This window comes from Triticum urartu, chromosome 2A, assembly GCF_056163025.1.
Source record: "Triticum urartu cultivar PI428250 chromosome 2A, HENAU_Tu73, whole genome shotgun sequence".
NCBI lineage: Eukaryota > Viridiplantae > Streptophyta > Magnoliopsida > Poales > Poaceae > Triticum > Triticum urartu.
Window position 1 is genome coordinate 32,496,150 of NC_141874.1, and position 5,762 is coordinate 32,501,911.

General features: G+C 43.2%; 1 pseudogene; it reads right to left on the reverse strand.

Annotated features, from left to right (window-relative positions):
* Positions 1-2,050: 2,050 nt before the first annotated feature.
* On the reverse strand, positions 2,051-4,783 carry LOC147983251 (zinc finger BED domain-containing protein RICESLEEPER 2-like; annotated as a pseudogene).
* Positions 4,784-5,762: the final 979 nt, after the last annotated feature.

Here is a 5,762-nt window from a genome sequence, read left to right on the forward strand (position 1 = left end):
CTCTACTTTGTTGTTGCATGTTTTATGTGGCTGCTACGGGCTTCTAGCAAGAACCGTTCTTACCTACGCATAAAAACCACAACGAGTTTCCTTCAAGTGTGTTGTTTTAACCTTCAACAAGGACCGATCGTAGTCAAACTTGATTCAAGTAAAGTTGGAGAAATAGACACCCGCTAGCCACCTGTGTGCGAAGCACGTCGGTAGAACCAGTCTCATGAACGCGGTCATGTAATGTCAGTCCGGGCCGCTTCATCCAACAATACGGCCGAATCAAAGTAAGACGTTGGTGGTAAGCAGTTTGACTATTATCGCCCATAAATCTCTGTGTTCTACTCATGCATATAACATCTACGCATAGACCTGGCTCGGATGCCACAGTTGGGGAAAGTAGTAATTCAAAAATTTCTTACGATCATGCAAGATCTAACTAGGAGATGCATAGCAACAAGAGGGGAGAGTGTGTCCACATACCCTTGTAGACCGAAAGAGGAAGCGTTTAGTAACGCGGTTGATGTAGTCGAACGTCTTCACGATCCAACCGATCCAAGTTCTAAACGTACGGCACCTCCGTGTTCAGCACACGTTCAGCATGATGGCATCCCTCGAGCTCTTGATCCTGGTCTGGACGAGTGAGAGTTCCGTCAGCACGACGGCGTGGCGACGGTGATGATGAAGTTACCGAGACAGGGCTTCACCTAAGCACTACAACAGTATGACCGAGGTGTTGAACTGTGGAGGGGGCCACCGCACATGGCTAAGACATTCTTTGTTGTGTCTCCAAGGGGTGCCCTGCCCACGTATATAAAGGAGGGAGAGGGAGGAGGCCGGCCCTAGGGGGCGCGCCATAAGGGGGAGTCCTACTAGGACTCCTAGTCCTAGTAGGATTCGCCCCCCTCTTTTCGTTCTCATGGTGGGGGAAAGGGGGAAAGGAGAGGGAGTAGGAAAAGGAAAGAGGGGTGGCGCCCCCTTCCCTAATCTAATTTGGCCTCCTCCCTTGTGGGGGGCGCACCAGCCCTTGTGGGCTAGTTAGCCTCCCTTCTATAGCCCATATGGCCCATATCTTTCCCCGGGGGGTTCCAGTAACCCCTCCGGTTTTCAGGACCCCGATCCTAAGTCACACCGATCTAGCATGTAACACATCATATCGCTTTGCGGCCTCACGCACGGTATTCCCACGGGTTCCACCTTACCTGACCCGGGACCGTTTGCGCCTTTTGGCTCACGTATATGATAGTGTCACTAGCATCCCTGTGATAGAGAACCCAGGCCGACACGACTAGTCGTAAACCCAAATTCGCACTAACTTACAGGGACAGGCATACATGACCCAGCAACGAACGTGTCGTTCATTAGCAAGTGAATCCGGGCTGTAGCAGCTGGGCTAACAAGACTCTGGAGAATCTGGGCTGTAGTAGGCTAACAGGACTCCGGTAGACACCGCATGACATTTCCCCGAAGGGACAGACACAAGAACTAGGCCTGGGCGTTCGGTAGAAACCGAAATTTCGGTTTCTGTTGTTCGGTTTTTTCATCAATTCGGTTTGCAGATATGGTAACCGAATTTGGTACTAAAATTGTACTAACCGAATTTTCGGTTAACCAAAAATTCTGTTCGGTTTTCGGTGTTAACCGAATTCTGTACCATATTCAAAAATTCCAGTTTCAGATTCAAAACATTTTTTGATAGCATGCATATTGCAAAAAAAAATTGGCAGCATATCAACACAACCAACGAAGTTCCAGCATATCTCATAAGTGCAAGAAAGGAATCAGCAAAATAGCATAATAATAGGACTTGTTCATGCATAATAGCATAACAATAGGACAAAGTAGTAAGAGCATGATAGCATATCTCATAAGTGTGTCTACTAAAATTCCAAGACAGGACAAACCGACAAACTGATAAGTTCTCCACGAGAATGAAGTGCAGCACACAACCAACCAAAATCAAAGTCTACTTATTACACTTTAAAACATAGGCAAACAACCAAATTTTGAAGTGCCACCAAAAAGTGCACTGCAGATGTGCTCCAGTTCCAACTTGGAGTCTTCAGGAGCAGCCAGCAAGACTCTCACTCAACAGGCCAACAGTAGGACTCCCACTCCTACCCAGCAAGCCACCAAGCAACATGTAGGTCTCTGTAGGCTGTAGCCATAGTAGGAAAAATTACAAGTTATAATTAGAAATGAACAGCCAGGAAAACAACATGTACAGGAGCATCTTGCTTGTAACATATGTAAACATGAACATGAGTACTTTAACTTCTAACACATATAAATATCAACATGAACAGGCTATGTATTTATAATACAAAATGAGTACAAAGCTATAAGAACATGAACAGGAGCATCCTTCTTGTAAAATGAACAGAGATGTAGTGAAGCATGTGCATAATGAAGAGGATTTCTACAAAGTGAAACATGTAAACCTGAGAGCATCTCTTGCAACTCACTCACCAACATTTAACTAGAGGATGGAGGCAGGCAAGATGACCCAACCCCAGATGGCTTGCAAACAGACTTGCTAGTGCTTGCCTTCGACACGGATGAATTTGTACTACCAAACTCTTCAATTAATTCTGGAAAAGAATGATAAAAACATATTATAAGTATAGGAAGTCAGAAATAAAGAAAAATATATGGAAAACAATCACAATATGTTACCTTTTTCCAAGATTAACAATTCCTCTTCATCTTCTTCAATGTCGATAGTAATAGCACCCCTTAGCCAATCTTGGGTACAAACAAGAGCTTGGACCATGAATGGCGTAAGTGAGGTTCTAAACTCATTTAGGATGCGTCCACTTGTGCTAAATGCCGACTCGGATGCAACCGTTGATACAGGAACAACTAACACATCACGGTCCATTCTTGCCAATATTGGGAATCTAGCAGCATTGTTCTTCCACCATTTTAGAGTGTCAAAATCATCCCTATTTACTTCATTCTCTTCATGCAAGTATTTCTCCAATTCAGATTTGCTCATGCTAGTTTCACCACTATCACCAATTCTCAACTTTTTATTTATCCGAGACACCAATTTCCTTCCTTCCCTTTTTTGAGTTGGTTCAGATTGTGGAGCACCCACATGCTTACTTGCATCACTTGGTGCATACTTAGCTTTGTACTCTTCAAACAAAGCATGCACAAATGTTTTCGCCGCTTCCTAAGCTTTCCCTCCATTTAACTCACCATACATTTCTTCAATTGCTAGTTTTGTGAAATTTGATAGCTTGAATCTAGGATCAAGAACAGCCGCAGCAAATACAAACATGTTCACATTCTCCTCTTCCTTCTTCTTTCCTTTCCCTCTCCCCTTCCCCTTTTCATTCTCCTTCTCCACCTCCTCATGCCAACATCCCCAATACTTATCATACTTTTCTTGCATTTTCTTGGCCATTATTTGGTGCAAAATATCATCACTATTAGCCCACTCTTCCAACACAACATTAACTTCAGCAATATCCATGACAAATTGATTCACGGTCACATGGAGTGTGGCAGAAACACTAAGAGTTAGCTCATAAAAATGTCCAAGAAATTCAGCCATTTTCCTGGCATTCTCCCAATCACTATCAACAGGAATACCAGGAGCTTTCTCACTCGTTAAATCCAATGTATAGAGTGGATCTTCTTCCTCATACCTCGCAAACACTTTCTCAAAGTTGATTGCAGTTTTTAACATTAGGTATGTGGAATTCCATCTAGTGCATACATCCAAACACAAGAATGCCTCGCTGTCCAACTTTTCTAATGCAGCAAGCTCTTTAAATCTTGTAATTATAGATGGCCCATGTCTTATATATCTAACCGCAGCTCGCACACGCTTAACTGATTCATCCAACTCTTTTAGACCGTCAGTGACAATCATATCTATAATATGGGCAACACATCTCATATGCAAATATTTACCTTCAGCTATGCTATTTCCAGTTTTGATCATTTTCTTCCGTATGTAACCTACACCACCATCATTCGCGCTAGCATTATCAACAGTTATTGTCATAACTTTGTTTATTCCCCACTCCATCAAGCATTGCTCTAAGGCCTTTCCAATATCATCTCCCTCATGACCTTTTACTAAGAAAAAACTAATGATCTTCTTGTGCAAATTCCATTCAGGGTCAATAAAATGTGCCGTGACTGTCATATAACAATCTTGTGTTTGAGAAGTCCAACCATCAGTAGTGAGACACACTCTTTGACATGATTTTTTGAAAAAAAGTTTTAGCTTTGCTCTCTCTTCAAAATAAAGCTTGACAACATCCCGAGTGCATGTTCTTCTAGAAGGCATGTTGAAACGTGGACATGCAATTGACATCACTTCTCTAAAACCAGTTTTTTCAGTAAATGCAAAGGGAAGCTCATCTACTATAATCATCTTAGCAATAGCTCTCCTTAGTGCTTCAGGATCAAATTTATGCACTGTAGGACTTTCCCCTTGGATTATTTGCAAAGTACCTTGATTCTTATTCTTATCACTATGAGGATTAAACTTGCAAGTAGTAAAATGACTTTTTAAGGCAGATGTACCGTTAACCCCTGGAACAGCCTTGATATCACGATTGCAATACTTGCACTTTCCAAACTTGAGAAGACCATCAACTAGTACCTCAGCAAAGTGATCCCGCATTGGTGATCTTTTTTTCATCTGCCTTCTTGCAGGTCGTTCATCCATCTCCTTCTTTTTCTTTTCCCACTCCTCAATCTTTCTTTCTTCTTCCTCATAAACTCGCATCTCCTCTTCAGTCATGTCATCACCAAGCCCACCAGGTTCAACCATCTAAAAACAATAACATAATTAGAATTCTTGTGATCAATCGTCTATACTAATTACTTGCAAGAAGAATTAAACAAGATGTCCAAAATACAAGTTACCAAAATGCATCTACTAAAATCAGTATGTACAGTGTGAGTGCACTAAGTACTAGTAGATGGCTGAGAATTTCCAGTTGACAAATAGCAGGTTCAGCAACAATTTATATGAGTTCGTTCCCACACTAAGAAAAGAGGAATACTAATGGTAAAACAATGTCTTCCTTGCAAAAACTGCAGCAGTAAGAGACTACTAGTACACAATATTGCAGCAGTAAGAGACTACTACTCTACTAGTACACAATATTTATAGAAGTTCATTTCCATGCTGAATATTACAAGAAGACACTGGAATTCAGAACCTTGCATAGTCACATGAATCTTACAGACTAAAAGACACTGGACTATTAGATGTAGGCAAAATTAGGCATCTGCTCACAAGATTGGAAGAATTAAACAACAAGTGCATACAAGTTTACCATCTAGGCATCTACTCACAAAGAATGAAACAGAAATTGGAGACATAGGATGGGACACTGGGCATATTACATTGACTGAATGTTCAGTTTCTCCCGTGGAAGACGTGGTGACGAATTGGAGAAGACGCCCCTGAGATGCTGTCGAGGTGGACCGGCGGTCAGCGCTGAGTTGGAGTTGTAGAGGTGAAACGACGGATGGGCGACGCCGCGACGGCCGATCCTTGTCTCCCTGACCCTGCTCCTCTCCTTCCTTCCTTCGTGCAGATGCCGAGATGCGGTGGACTCCACGGCATTGGGGGTGGCCGGGTGGGGGAGAAGATGCGGTGGGCGGTGGCGCCGGCGATGTCTCAGCCGCTCGGGCGGCTCAGATGAGTAGCAGGCTAGCGGCGGTGGCCGGCGGCTGAGTAGGTAGGGCAGCAGGGCTGCAGGGGGAGGGGGTTAATACTTAATAGACTTAGGTTTTCTAGT